Raw genomic sequence first — 15,184 nt, forward strand, 5'->3', positions numbered from 1 at the left:
GAATCCTGGTGAAATATATGTTACAGATATTTATTATTGAGTTTCTCATTTGTATTTTGATTGTGATGTTATTAATATAAGTTCAAAGTTTTTATGTGACTAGATTTATGATTATTTTAATTTAGAGTTTCTAAATTCTGAGTCTTACAATGCTTTTTCTACTTCAAGATGATATGTCAATTCAGTCATGCTTCATTTTAGTATTTTTGTGGCTTATTTTTTAGGTTAGAATTTGATCTAACTGAAAATTTTGGGGGCACAAGAAACAAGGTAAAATTCCAATCTAAAACCTACTACAAACAATGAGAAAATTCAGGAGAACTTATAGGTAATTAAATTAATAAACAATGATAAGTCTTCTGCAAGTACAATGGCTTTCTATTTACTTAAATCTTCTGTCTGTAAGTGTGTCTGAGTGTAGGTATGTGTTTACTCCACCAGAATTTTACAAGTGACTTTATAAAAATTCTGCCTATTGCTTATGTATACACAAAGATATAAGAGAGATACTTGATTGCTAAATGTATGATTTTAAGAGTTTTTATCTACAATAATTTGTTCTTTTATTAATATCTAGTCAGAATACCACTGCATATAGTCAAAACCAATATGATGATTTTAAGCAGAAGGGTATTTAAAACCAGGAGTTCAGCTTCAGATTAGCGCTCCAGACTCTCCAAGAACAACTGTGCAGAACTGGCTCATCAAGGCAGCTGCTACCTTTAGCCATGCCAGGAAGCCAGAGAATCAAGAAGCCTCTGTGTCTGCTGCCAACTTCAGTATCACACCACCTTAGTGGAAATCTTGGAATCAGAGAAAGAGCTGTTTCCACACCTGATAACTGAAGGAAATCACCATTTATGCTGAGGTCTGGATAAGAGAGTACCACCTCCATAATGGTTGGTCTTGTCAACCAAATCCACAATGTCATATCTGCCTCTCTTTCCATGAGGAGTATGAAAATGTAGATTTTTAGCAGTTCATCCTCTTTGATAACCAACATGTTCATCCTAAGGAAGCTGGCATACATTTTGAATGAACCAAATATTCTAACAATAAACCTCACTTGCACACTTACCACTTAGATCATAGTATATTTTATTTTAAACATACACTGAACTACATTTTCTTATATGTGATTTTTAATTTTTTTTCTTTTTAAAGTAGATTTGATTTTTTAGAGCTGCTTTAGGTTCACAACAAAATTTAGAGGAAGGTTTAGACATTTCTCATATAAAATTTTCCTCACACATGCATAGATTTTCCAATTACCAACACCCCCTACCAAAGCAGTACATTTGTTATTTTTGTTTGTTCATTAATTTTAATTTTTATTTCAAGTTCCAGGGTACATATGCAGGATGTGCAGATTTGTTACACAGGTAAAAGTGTGCCATGGGGGATTGCTGCACCTGTTAACTCATTACCTAAGTATTAAGCTCAGCATGCATTAGCTATTTTTCAAAATGCTCTCCCTACCCCTACCCCACCTCTGGCAGGCCCCAGTGTGTGTGGTTCCCCTCCCTGTGTTCTCATTGTTCAGTTCCCACTTATAAGTGAGAACATGTGTTGTTTGGTTTTCTGTTCCTGTGTTAGTTTGCTGAGGATAATGGCTTCCAGCTCTATCCATGTCCCTGCAAGGGACATGATCTCATTCTTTTGTATGACTGCATAGTATTCCGTGGTGTATATGTACCAGTTTATCCAGTCTATCATTGGTGGGCATGTGTGTGAATTCCATGTCTTTGTTATTGTTAATAGTGCTGCAATGAGCATACATGTGTACGTATCTTTGTAAAAGAATAGTATCTATTCCTTTAGGTATATACTCAGTAATGGGATTGCTGGGTCAAATGGTATTTCTGGTGCTAGATCTTTGAGGAATCACCACACTGTCTTCCACATGGTTGAATTCATTTACATTCCCACCAACACCTCTCCTGCATCTGTTGTTTCTTGACTTTTTAATAATTGTCATTCTGACTGGCATGAGATGGTATATCATTATGGTTTTGATTTGCATTTCTCTAATGATTAGTGATGTTGAGCTTTTCCTCATATGTTTTTTGGCCACATGAATATCTTTTGTTGAGAAGGGTCAGTTCTTTTGCCCACTTATTAATGGGGTTGTTTTTTCTTTTAAATTTGTTTAATTTACTTGTAGATTCTGGATATTAGACCTTTGTCAGATTAAATAGATTGCAAAAGTTTTCTCCCATTCTGTAGTTGGCCTGTTCACTCTGATGATAGTTTCTTTTGCTGTGCAGAAGCTCGGTAGTTTAATTAGATCCCATTTATCAATTTTTGCTTTTGTTGCAATTGCTTTTGTTGTTTTTGTCATGAAATCTTTGCACATGCCTATGTCCTGAATGGTATTGCTAGATTTTCTTCTAGGGTTTTTATAATTTTAGGTTTTACCTTTAAGTCTTTAATCTGTCTTGAGTTAAAATTGGTATAACGTGTAACGAAGGGGTCCAGTTTCAATTTTCTGCATATGGCTAGCCAGTTTTCCAAGTATCATTTACTAAATAGGGAATCCTTTCTCCATTGCTTATTTTTGTCAGGTTTTCAAAGATCAGATGGTTGCAAATGTGCAGTCTTATTTCTGAGATCTCCTATTCTGTTTCATTGGTCTATGTGTCTGTTTTTGTACCAATGCCATGCTGTTTTGGTTATTGTAGCCTTATAGTATAGTTTGAAGTCAGGTAGCGTGATGCCTCTAGCTTTGTTCTTTTTGCTTTGGATTGTCTTGGCAATACAGGCTTTTTAAAATTTTTGTTTCATATGAATTTTCAAGTAGTTTTTTGTAATTCTGTAAAGAATGTCAGTGGTAGTTTAATGGCAATAGCATTGAAATAATCTATAAATTACCTTGGGCACTATGGTCATTTTCACAATACTGATTCTTCCTATCTGTGAGCATGGAATGTTTTTCCATTTGTTTGTGTCCCCTCTGACTTACTTGAGCAGTGGTTTGTAGTTCTCCTTGAAGAGATCCTTCATTTTCCTTGTTAACTGTATTGCTAGGTATTTTACTCTCTTTGTAGAAATTGTGAATGGGAGTTCATTCGTGATTTGGATCTCTGCTTGCCTGTTGTTGGTGTATAGGAATGCTTGTGAGTTTTGCACATTGATTTTGTATCCTGAGACTTTGCTGAAGTTGCTTATCAGTTTGAGAAGCTTTTGGCTGAAAAAGTGAGGTTTTCTAGATATAGGATCATGTCATCTGCAAACAAAGATAGTTTGATGTTTTCTCTTCCTATTTGAATACCATGTATTTCTTTCTCTTGACTGATTGCTCTGGCCAGAACTTCCAATACTGTGTTGAAAAGTAGTGAGAGAGGGCATTCTTGGCTTGTGCCAGTTTTTAAAGGAAATGCTTCCAGCTTTTGCCCATTCAGTATATTAGTTGTGGGTTTGTCATAAATGGCTATTATTTTGTGGTATGTTCCTTCAATACTTAGTTTACTGAGAGTGTTTAACGTTAACGGTTGTTGAATTTTATTGAAGACCTTTTCTGTGTCAATTGAGATAATCATACAGTTTTTGTTTTAAATCTGTTTATGTGATAAGTTACGCTTATTGATTTGCATATATTGAACCAGCCTTGAATCCCAGGGATGAAGCCAACTTGATTGTGGTTGATAAGCTTTTTGATGTGCTGCAGTATTCAGTTTGCCAGTATTTTATTGAGGATTTTTGCATCAATATTCATCAGAGATATTGGCCTGAAGTTTTCCATTTTTGTTATATCTCTGCCAGGTTTTGATATCAGGATGTTGCTGGCTTCATAGAGTGAGTTAGGGAGGAGTCCCTCCTTTTCAATTGTTTGGAATAGTTTCAGAAGAAAGTGTATCAGCTCCCCTTTGTATTTCTGATAAAATTCAGCTTAAATCTATCTTGGGCTGGGCTTTTGTGGTTGGTAGGCTATTTATGACTGCCTCAGTTTCAGAACTTGTTATTGTTATATTCAAAGACTCATCTTCTCCTGCTTCAGTATTGGGAGGACGTAAGTGTACTGGAATTTAGTTTTGATGTTATTGTGTTGATTTGAGATCTTGCTAGCTTTTTGATGTGGGCAGTAACTGCTCTAAATGTCCCTCTTAACACTCCTTTAGCTGTGTCTGAGAGATTTTTGTACATTGTATCTTTGTTCTTATTGGTTTCAAAGAACTTCTTGATTTCTGCCTTAATTTCGTTATTTACCCAGGAGTCATTCAAGAGCAGGTTGTTCAATTTCCATGTAGTTGTGTGGTTTTGAGTGAGTTTGTTAGTCTTGAGTTCTAATTTGATTATGCTGTGGTCTGAGAGACTGTCTGTTATGATATCAGTTATTTGGCATTTGCTGAGGAGGAATTTACTTCCAATTATGTGACTGATTTTAGAGCAAGTGCCGATTGACACTGAGAAAAATGTATATTCTCTTGTTTGAGGGTGGAGGGTTCTGTAGGTATCTCTCAGGTCCACTTGATCCAGAGCTGAGTTCAAGTCTTGAATATCTTTTTAAATTTTCTGTCCCACTGATTTGTCTAATATTGACAATGGGGTGTTATAGTCTCCTGCTATGATTCTGTGGGTGTCTAAGTCTCTTTATAGGTCTCTAAGAACTTGTTTTATAAATCTGGGTGCTTCTGTATTGAGTGCCTGTATATTTAGGATACTTAGCTCTTCTTGTTGAATTGATCCCTTTAGCATTATGTAATGTCTTTCTTTGTCTTTTTTTATCTTTGTTGGTTTAAAGTCTGTTTTGTCAGAAACTAGGATTGAATCTCTACTTTTTTCTGTTTTTTATTTGTTTGGTAAATTTTCCTCCACCTTTTTATTTTGAGTCTATATGTGACTTTGTATGTGAGATAGGTCTCTTGAATACAGTACACCAATGGATCTTGACTCTATCCAGCTTGCCATTCTGTGTGTTTTAATAGGGGCATTTAGCCCATTTACATTTAAGGTTAATATTGTTATGTGTGAATTTGATCCTGTCATCATGATGCTAGCTGCTTGTTTTGCAGACTTGTTTATGTAGTTGCTTCATAGTGTCACTGGTCTGTGTGCTTCAGGGTGTTTTTGTAGTGACTGGTACTGGTTTTTCCTTTACATATTTAGTGCTTCCTTCAGGAGGTCTTGCAAGGCGGGCCTGGTGGTGATGAATTCCCTCAGCATTTGCTTGTCTGAAAAAGATTGTAATTCTCCTTCATTTATGAAGCTTAGTCTGGTGGGATATAAAATTCCAGGTTGGAAATTCTTTTCTTCAAGAATGTTGAATATTGTCCCACAATCTCTTCTGGCTTAGAAGGTTTCTACTAAGAGATCTGCTGTTAGTCTAATGGGCTTCCCTTTATAAGTGACCTGTCCTTACTCTCTCACTGCCTTTAACATTTTTTTCTTCATTTCAACCTTGGAGAATCTGATGATTATGTGTCTTGGGGTTGATCTTCTTGTAGAGTATCTTATTGGGGTTCTCTTAACTTCCTGAATTTGAATGTTGGCCTGTCTTGCTAGGTTGAGAAAGCTCTCCTGGATGATATTTTGAAGTGTTTTCCAACTTGGTTCTGTTTTCCCCATCTTTTTCAGGGACCCCATCAGTCATAGGTTCAGTCTTCTAACATAATCCTATAGTTCTTAGAAGTTTTGTTCATTCCTTCATCCTTTTTTCTCTAATCTTGTTTGCCTGCCTTATTTCAGAAAGATAGTCTTCAAGCTCTGATATCTCTTCTTCTGCTTGGTCTGTTCAGCTGTTGATATTCGTGTTTGCATTTTGAAGTTCTCACATTGTGTTTTTCAGCTCCATCATGTTATTTATGTTCCTCTCTAAATTTGTTATTCTGTTTAACAACTCCTCTAATGTTTTATCATGGTTCTTAGCTTCTTTGCAATGAGTTAGAATATATTCCTTTAACTTAGCAAAGTTCATTATTATCCATCTTCTGAAGTTCATCCATCTCAGCCTCAGCTCAATTCTGTTCCCTTGCTAGAGATGTATTGTGATCATTTGAAGGAGAAGAGGTACTCTGGCTTTTTGAATTTTCAGTGTTTTTGCATTAATTCTTTCTCATCTTCATGGGTTTATCTACCTTTGATCTTTGAGGCTGCTGACCTTTGGATGGGGTTTTTGGGGTTCCTTTTTGTTGATGTTATTGCTTTCTGTCTGTTTTTGTGTTAGCAGTCAGGCTCCTCTTCTGTAGGGCTGCTGTGGTTGGTTTGGGGTCCACTCCAGAGCCTATTTGCCTGGTTCCCTCATGCCCCTGAAGGTATCACCAGTGGAGGCTGCAGACAAGCAAAAATGGCAGCCTGCTCCTTCCACTGGGAGCTCTGTCCTGGAGGGGCACTGACCTGATGCTGGCCTGAATGCTTCTGTATGAGGTGTCTGGAGACTTCTGTTGGGAAGTCTTACCCAGTCAGGAGGAGCAGAATCAGGGACACACTTAAATAAGAGTCTGGCTGCCCCTTGGCAGAATGGGTGTGCTGCACTCGGGGGAACCCCACTTGTCTGGGATGCCTTGATTCTCCAGAGCCAGCAGGCAGAAAAGACTAAAACCATTCATTGATCCATGATACCACAGCCACCCCTTCTCCTAGGGCAGCCTCTCAGGGATATCATAGTTCTTTTCATAAATCCCTGGCTGGGGATGCTGAAATTTTCACAGGGAGGGCCTGCTCCATGAGGAAGAGTGGATTGGGGTTCCACTTAAAGAAGCAGTCTGGCCACAAACTGACCCAGTCGCTGTGAGGAACTGCTCCCAGTACAGACTGCCCAGTCTTGCTGGCGCTGGTGGCAGGAGAAAAAGGCCTACTGGAGCTGCAGTAATGGAAGCCACCCCTGCCCCCAGTCTTGTTAGGCAGTCTCCAGCCTGCTGCACTGGTCAGCAGGGATTCCAAGCCAGTGGGTTTTAGCTTATAGGGTTCCATGAGAGTGAGCCCGCTTGGCTCCCTGGCTTTAGCCCCCTTCCCACAAAAGTCGATGGATCTCATGCCTCACCAGAGTTCCCAGAGCTGGAGTATGCAAATACTCCTGTGTCTCAGTGCCTGCTCAAGTGGCTGCCTACAAGAGCAGCCGCTGTGAGTCTGCACAGTGGTGTGCTTGGGACCCAAGGCCCTGGTGGCATGAGGTCATGAGAGGACCTCTTGATCCATGGATTGAAGGCATCTGTGGGAAGAGTGTGGTTTTTCAGGAAGGGGTAGCACAATCTCACTGCCTCCCTTGGCTGGAGGAGGGGGAGCTCCCTGTGCTCCATGCAGTTCCCGGGTGGGTCCTCGCTCCACCCTGCTTTTCCTCGCTCTCCATGGGTCACACCAACCACCTAGTCAGTTCCAGTGAGAGAACCTTGGTATCTCAATTGAAGATGCAGAATTCGCTTGCCATTTTCATCCTTCTTGGTAGGAGCTGCAGAGAAGAGCTGTTTCTATTCGGCCATCTTGGCTGCTCTGATGGATTTTTAAAGTTTTACCTTAATATTCACAAGCAGAGTTGATTCATACTTTTCCATATTGTTACACTCTATAACGTTTTGAGTATCCGTTAAAATAATTTCAAAAGCATCATCTAACAGGGATGCATCGTAAAGTCTCCCCCACCCCTTTATCTTTCCCTTATTTTTGCTGCTACCTTATTGCAGACACTTGTCTGTCATTTGACATTTACAATTTTTTGGTTCACATTATTTTAAAGATGTTTCTTGTATGTGATGCATACTGGAAATTACTTTTTTGTGAAATCTGAGCCTTTAATCTCTTCAATAGATTAAAATTTATATCATTTTTCTAAATGAACAGAATTGGCCTCTCCAGTGTCGTCGTCTTTAGCTTTTTTGTTTTTAATGTTTTCTGTCTTTTGCTATATGCGTATGTATTATTTTAGGATATATAAGGCATGTTTGTTTGTGTGTAATGTCCTTCTTATACTTTAGAAGATCTGTCTCTTTTTTTTAAGTGGGTAAGTTTACCTTTTGCAGTATATGTAACCCTCTGTGTCATCTTTGAACAACATATCTATAAAGTTCCTGTTATGGCAGGAGAAAAAATAACATCTATCACCTTCCCTACTCCTTTTAGATCATTGTGTTTATTAATATATTTGTATTATTGCTTCTTCTATTGATTTTCCCTATAATTTTGTTTTTCCTATTGTAGACGTATGGAAATGAGGCAGAAGCAATTGGCTGACTTTTGAGAAGCTGTAAGAAAATAGGCAACTCTTTCCTTACAACTTCCTTTCTCATCCACCTCCAGGTTTTGTTTTTGTCATTTTCACTTTTATATTGTCAGAGTTCCTAATATTTACTTCCTGTAACTATATTCCTGACAGAAATTTAGACTTTGTTCTATATTTAAATGAATTCAATAATCACAATCAATTTTGTTTTCATGCTTTCACTGTTCATATCCAGTTTAAATATCTTTTGTTGTCAAGGTCTTTTCACAAGAATATCTCATATTCCTTCCCAACAGAATAAATGGCCAAAAATATGCCTGAGCAATATGCAGAAGAATTTTAAAAGTCCACCAAATACGAACATAAACTTCTATCACTGATAATCAAAAGGCTACTAGCTAATACACTGTGATAACAGACTTCTTGTAATGAAGTCTGTTAGTTGTCTACCCCAATACCTGTTCTCTTCTTCCTCTCTACCAACAACATTTTGCTTTTAACTTGACAATATTGCCATCAAGAAAAAATCTGTATTTCATAATCTCACTCATATCTGAGTATAGTCATGTGGTATTCTAGTCAATAAAATGTAACTGGAGGCTTTGTATGAAATTTCTAGGAGCAGTCCTAAAAGAAAGTCAAGTCACTTGAAAGGGCCTCTTTTCTGTTCCCTTGTTTTTCCTCCTTCCACCTTGTGATGCAGAAGTGATGGCTGGAGCTCTAGCAGATGTTTCTACCATGATTTACCTTGAAGTATTGGAGTCATGTTCTAGAATTGTGAAGATGATGACAGAAACCAGGAACCCTTAACATGTAGTGGATTGTATAGTTCCAGATTTCTGATACTTTCGAAATACAATTTTATGGTGTTTTAACCAATAAATTTGGGCATTTTTGCTCTGTGCAACTGACACTCATTTTAATGACAAGACTTTTTAAAGGTGTTGATAAGAGTATGGGAAAATAGGCCAGCTCTACATATGGTTAGTAAAAGTTAAAACTCAGAAATTTTGTGTTGTATATTAAAAATCCATTGATGTACTAATTTTACTTTTAGGAAAATTGTATTATGATATATCCATACAATTAAGTATTCTGAGTGCAAGTTATTTTAAATGCCCTGGAATGCATATTTCAAACTATTTTATAGTAAAAAATAACCCTGTGTTTTTAAAAGAAAAATAAAACATGATAATGAGATAAGAATGTGTGTATGTCTGTGTGTGTCTGTGTGTGTGTGTGTGTGTGTGTGAGAGAGAGAGAGAGAGAGAGAGGGAGAGAGAGAGGGAGGGAGGGGACATAGGGTAGAATATAAGAAAAAAAATAAATGAAAGCCTAAAGGAGAAATTACCAAAGCCATGATTGGCTAAATATAGAAAATAGTGATGAATACTGAGGAGAAGAGCTGGAAAATATTTGATCAGTTCCAGAACAATACTTTAAAATGGAGGAGTAGTTTTGAGAGCAAGCCTTCTTCACAGTACTCTTCAGTGTGACAGTTGTATGAGGAGAAGAAACATCTGTCCAGGAATTCAAGACCCAAAATCTAGGCCACAGAAGAGGCTTTCATTTTTGAAGAATGAACATTAGGAGAATGGCCACATGAAATCATAGAAAACATCCAATTCTGTGACTTACAGCCTCAATTATCTCCATGAAGAAAGAGAGCTATTCACAATCTAAGAGTTAAATTCCAAACACAGGACAGGAACCAAAATATTTTGTTGAGACTTGTGAGGCATAGATTACATAGAAAAACAGAGAGTTAAAGTTTTTCTATCACGGGAAAGGGCAAAAAGAACCAGGGAGGGAATTGATCGCACTTCTTTTGTAGTTAACAGTCAGGAAGAATCTATTACCTCCTTATTGACTTCATTTATGCATTAATTTATTTTTTATTTACATATGTATCATATTTTACCACGAACAAAACAAAGTCAAATTGAATACTATCCCATGCATAAAACCACAGGGGAGTTTTTACCTTGCACATTCTAGCAGTCATTCAACCATCAATTTCTGTCTTTCCCTGCTACGCTGTACTCACTCTTACTCTCCCTTCCATAGATGTGTGATTTCAACTTGTTTGATTCCCTTCTTGTCTGCTACACCTAGTTATCTATTTGAGGCCGTTTTCCAGATGCTTTATTGTAACAAAAACAGATGAATGTCATCTTCCTCACAGTAAGCACTAATCCACAAAGCTATATTTTCAATGCCTTCCTAGTAACATGAAATAAATGAATAAAAAAGACATTTGATATATTTTCTCAAATTACTACCTAGAAAAACTGTGCAGATTTACATTCCCACTGGCTCTATATAAATATGTAAATTTTCTTTCATCAACAGAGGTCATGATTTTTAACCTCTGTTAAAATTAAGATTTATAAAGCCTTTTCTGGTGTGACAGGATAAGACCACTATGATCTGCATTTATTTGATTAAATGTGGGGATTATAATTTTGTTATTGACCATTTATAGTTTTTCTCTTGTGATTTTTCTCTTCATGTCTTCAAACATTTTTTTTTCATTTTTGTATTTATCTCCATCCCTCTTTTTTTTTTTGAGACAGGGTCTCACTCTGTCACCCAAGCTGCACTATAGTGACACAATCATGGTTCATTATAACCTCAAATTCCTCGTTTCAAGCAATTCTTCTGCCTCAGCCTCCTGAGTAGCTAGGGTTACAGGTATGCACCACTATGCCCAGTTAATTTTTAGATTTTATTTTATAGAGATGAGATCTCACTATGTTGCCCAGGCTGGAGTCAAACTCCCAGCCTCAAGTGATCCTCCCTCCTTAGCCTCCCAAAGCATTAGGATTAGAAGTGTGAGCCACCATGTCCAGCCCTATCTCCCTCTTTAATTAATTTGCAGTAACACTTTGTATATGAAGAATATTGACTCAAGGTCATAATTGATAATAAAAGGTAATTCTTCAGTTTTTTAAAAGATGTTCTTTCTTGCAAAAGATAGATAAAAACAGGTAAGGCCAACCACCAAGAGTAGCAAGAGGTATGTGGGTTAAGACTACCATGCCTTCTCCCCAGTTTTTATTATTTTTGTTTTTGTTGTTTTAAGATGTTGGGGGAATGTGGGGGTTAGTTCTCCTACTTGCTTTCTGTATTAGGAGACTTGAAAATATTAAAACCAATGCTATTCGTGCCATATTGCTCTCTCACTAATCCTTCTAACTACATTTTACAAACAATCTTTTTATCTCAGAACACTTTTAGATCTTCAGAAAAGTTTTGAACATAATACAGAGTTGTCTCACACCCAATCTCCCCTATTACAATCTTATATTTGTTAGATTTGTCACAATGAGCATTCATACTTAATTCAGATTCCCTTAGTTTTAGCCTGATGCCCTTTTTCTGTCCCAGCTGCCATTTAAGATATATTACATCTAATCACCATTCCTCCTTTAGGTTCTTCTTGGCTGGGACAGTTTCTCAGACATACCTTGGTTTCGCTGTTGTTGTTGTTGTTGTTGTTGTTGTTGTTACTTATCAACTGTCTTTATCTTTTCAGTAGACTGTTTAATTAATGGGAAAAATTTTCATGTTTGCCCACTTCACTGTTGTATCCCCATTACATTGCACTCATAGGTATTGTTGAACAAATAAAAGATGAAAAATAAATGTGTTAGTTTAAAAAAAAAGTTATTTCTATATTGTTTGCAATTAAACTTCAGAATGTCCCCAATGTCATCCAGTTTAAGCAATCTCTGATTGCATACTGGTGTGTTGTCTCTTGGTAAATAATTCCCTACTCTAGGCATCTTACAGCAAACCACGGTTTGGGAGGAGGCAGCTGGAGACAATCTTTGTGGTTAAAGTCAGTTAGCAATTCTGACCCTTCCACAAATGAAAATTTGAGATCAAATTGTTTGTATTGTGTATTTGAGTGCAACTTGTGTGTTTATTGTGAAAGACAAGAATCAAGTCTTTGTTTTCCCTTGCATTCAAAATCTTCACTCCTTCTTTGACTTTGCTTTGTGGTAAAACATGATGAAATATGAAATGTGATAATATTTTCAGGTAAGATTTAGAGGATAGAAATCAAGTGGAAGCCATTTTTGTTTTTGACACTCAGAAACTCAGAAGGCCCAGACAGGTACATGGAGTGGGAGAAGTGTGTGAGGTAACCTATTTCATTATCACTTGCTTTATCACTATTCCTGAAGCCATCCAGGGGTGGCTGAGTTTTAGGAATTTCCAGTCTTGGTGTTATATTCCAGAACTGCAAAAATTTAAGCCTAGTGTTGAACTTGGGACATAAATCCAGGCTCTGTCTTCTTTTTGGTGAATCTCCTTTTCTTTTTTTACTTTTTTGTAAATTTCAACTTTAATTTTAGATTCAGAGGTCCATGTGCACATTTGTTACATGGATATATTGCACCCAAGTAATGAGCATAGTACCCAATAGGTAGTTTTACAACCCACACTTCCCTTCCTACTTTCCGCCTCAAGTAGTCCACAGTGGCGATTGTTCCCATGGTTATGCCCATGTGTTCTCAATGTTTAGCTTCCACTTATAAATGAGAATATGTGGATTTGTTTTCCTATTCCTGCATTAACTCACTTAGGATAAATTATTTTTTATGGCTGTGTAGTATTCCATGGTGTATATGTACCATATTTTCTTTATCCAGTTCACCATTGATGGACACCTAATTTCATGTCTTTGCTATTGGGAATAGCATGGCGATGAACATAAAAAATGTGTATCTCTTTTTGGTATAATGATCCACTGTCCTTCGGGTGTATAACCAATAATGGGATTGCTGTGTCAAATGATAGCTCTGCTTTAAATTCTTTGAGAAATTTCCAAACTGCTTTCCAAAATGACTAAACTAATTTCCCACCAATAGTGTATGTGCTCCACTTTTCTCCCCTGCATCACCAGCAACTGGTTTTTTGTTTGTTTGTTTGTTTAACTTTTTATAATAGCCTTTCTGACTTATGTGAGATAGTATCTCATTGTGGTTATACTTTGCATTTCTCTGATGATTTGCAATGATGATCATTTTCCCATGTTTGTTAGATGCTTGTATGTCTTTTTTTTTTTTTTTTTAAGTATCTGTTCATGTCCTTTGCCCATTTTTTAATGGAGTTTTTTTTTTTTTTTTGCTTCTTGACTTAAGTTCCTTGTAGATTCTTAATATTAGACATTTGTCAGATGCATAGTTTGCAAATATTTTCTCCTATTCTGTAGTTGTCTGTTTACTCTGTTGATAGTTTCTTTCATTGTGCAGGAACTCTTTAGTTTAACTAGATCCCACTTGTCAGTTTTTGTTTTTGTTGTAATTGCTTTTGGGTACTTAGTAAAAAAATTAAAAAAAAAATAATAATAATAAAACCCTGCCAACATCAAGAAGGGTATTTCCTAGGTTTTCTCCTAGGATTTTTATAGTTTAAGGGCTTACATTTAAATATTTAATCCAATTTAAGTTGATTTTTGTAAATGGTGAAATGTGAGGATCCCATTTCATTCTTCTGTATATGGCTAGCCAGTTATTCCAGCACCATTTATTAAATAGGGAGTCTTTTCCCCATTGCTTGTTTTTGTTGGTCTGTCAAAGATCAGATAGTTGTAGGTATGCAGTTTTATTTCTGAGTGCTCTATTCTGTTCCATTAACCTATGTGTCTGTTTTGTACCAATACCGTGCTATTTTGCTTACTGTAGGCTTTTTGTATAGTTTGAAGTTGGGTAGTATGATGCCTCAAGTTTTGTTCTTTTTGCTTAGGATTGCTTTGTCTATTTGGGCCCTTTTTTGATTCCATATTAACTTTAGAATAGTTTTTTTTTTTCTAATTCTGTGAAGAATAAAATTGGTAGTTTAATAAAAATAGTGTTGAATCTGTAAATTGCTTTGGGAAGTATGACCATTTCAATGATATTCATTATTCCAATCCATGAGCATGGAATATGTTTTCCATTTATTTTTGTAGTATGTGATCTTTTTCAGCAGTGTTTTGTAGTTCTCCTTGTAGAGATCATTCCCCTCCTTAGTTACTATATTCTTCAGTGCTTCATTTACTTTGCAGCTATTGTAAGTGGAATTGTGCTTTTGATTTGTTCCTCAGCCTAGAAGTTATTGGAGCATAGAAATACTACTGATTTTGTATCCTGAAACCTTACTTAAATTGTTTATCAGTTCTAGTGGCCTTGTGCAGAGCCTTTAAGATTTACATGTATAGAATCATATCATCAGCAAAGAAATATAATTAGACTTTTTCTTTTCCTATATGGATGTCTTTTATTTCTTTCTCTTGCCTGATTGCTCTGGCTAGGATTTCTTATACTATTATGAATAGGAGTGCTGAGAGTGGGCATCCTTGTCTTATTTCCATTCTCAAGGGAAATGCTTCCAGGTTTTACCCAGATGTTGGCTGTGGCTTTTTCACAGATGGCTCTTCAAGGAATGTTCCTTTAATGCCTAGTTTGTGAAGGGTTTTTATAATGAAGATATGCTGGAATTTATCTAGAGATTTCTCTGCATCTGTTGAGATGATCATATGATGTTTGTTTTTAATTCTGTTTATGTGCTGCTAGATTTGATTTGCTAGTATTTCATTGAGGATTTTTGCATCTATGTTCATCAGAGATACTGGCCTATAGTTTTGTTTTTTAGTTCTTGTAGTGTTTTCCCCAGATTTTGGTATCAGGATGATGCTGGCTTCAGAAGGTGAGTTGGGTAGGAGCCCCACCTCAATTTTCTGGAACAGTTTCGGTAAGATTGGTACCAATTCTTCTTTGTACATCTACTAGAATTCAGCTGTGAATCTATCTGGTTCAGGGATTTTTATTGATTGGTAGGTTTTGTATTACTGATTCAATTTTGGAGTTTACAATTGGCCCATTCAGGTTTTCACTGTCCTCATGGTTCAATCTTAGGGGGTTGTGTGTTTCCAGGAATTTATCTATTTCCTCTAGATTTTCTAATTTGTGTGCATAGTTGTGTTCATATTAGTCTCTGAAGGCCTTTTTATTTCTGTGGAATTGGCTTTAATGTCATCTT

The sequence above is a fragment of the Macaca fascicularis genome, chromosome 2 (assembly GCF_037993035.2).
Source record: "Macaca fascicularis isolate 582-1 chromosome 2, T2T-MFA8v1.1".
Classification (NCBI taxonomy): Eukaryota; Metazoa; Chordata; class Mammalia; order Primates; family Cercopithecidae; genus Macaca; species Macaca fascicularis.